This window comes from Octopus bimaculoides, chromosome 14 (genome assembly GCF_001194135.2).
Source record: "Octopus bimaculoides isolate UCB-OBI-ISO-001 chromosome 14, ASM119413v2, whole genome shotgun sequence".
NCBI classification, from domain to species: domain Eukaryota; kingdom Metazoa; phylum Mollusca; class Cephalopoda; order Octopoda; family Octopodidae; genus Octopus; species Octopus bimaculoides.
In genome coordinates, this window is record NC_068994.1 from 41,609,192 (window position 1) to 41,609,858 (window position 667).

At 28.5% G+C, this 667-nt stretch overlaps 1 protein-coding gene across 3 annotated transcripts in view; it reads right to left on the reverse strand.

The window, feature by feature from the left end:
- The window catches only part of LOC106872688 (protocadherin beta-2), a 251,173-nt gene that overhangs the window by 58,265 nt on the left and 192,241 nt on the right, over window positions 1-667 (reverse strand). The window lies entirely within an intron of this gene.

Below are 667 nucleotides of genomic sequence, written 5' to 3' on the forward strand. Positions count from 1 at the left end.
TCATCATTATTTTATTATTATCATTATTATTATTATTATTATTATTATTATTGTTATCATTTTTAAGGCAGCAAACTGGCAGAATCGTTAGCACACTGGGCTAAATGCTTAGCGGTATTTCATCAGCTGTTACGTTCTGAGTTCAAATTCCCCTGAGGTTGACTTTGCCTTTCATCCTTTTGAGGTCGATAAATTAAGTACCGGTGAAACACTGGGGTCAATGTAATTGACTATTCCCCTCCCTTACTAGGCACTCTATTCCAATTTCCTTTATATTCCTCTTGATGCCTTTTGACACTGTTCCCAAGGACACAGCAATAATTGGCACTATCTTCACCTTCTTCATTTTCCATAGCTGGGCCATTTCATACTTGAAAGGGTTGTATTTATCTATCTTTCTGCCTTCCTTCTTGACTATTTGTGAGTCAAAGGGGTATGCAATGTAACTATAAAGCATATGTGGAGCACTATGTCCACATTATGATTATTATTATTATTGTTGTTGTTGTTATTGTTGTTGTTGTTATTATTAATATTATTATTATTATTATTAATTTTATTATCATTATTGTTGTTGTTGTTATTATTATTATTATTATTATTATTATTATTATTATTATTATTATTATTATTATTATTATTATTATTATTATTATTATTATTATTA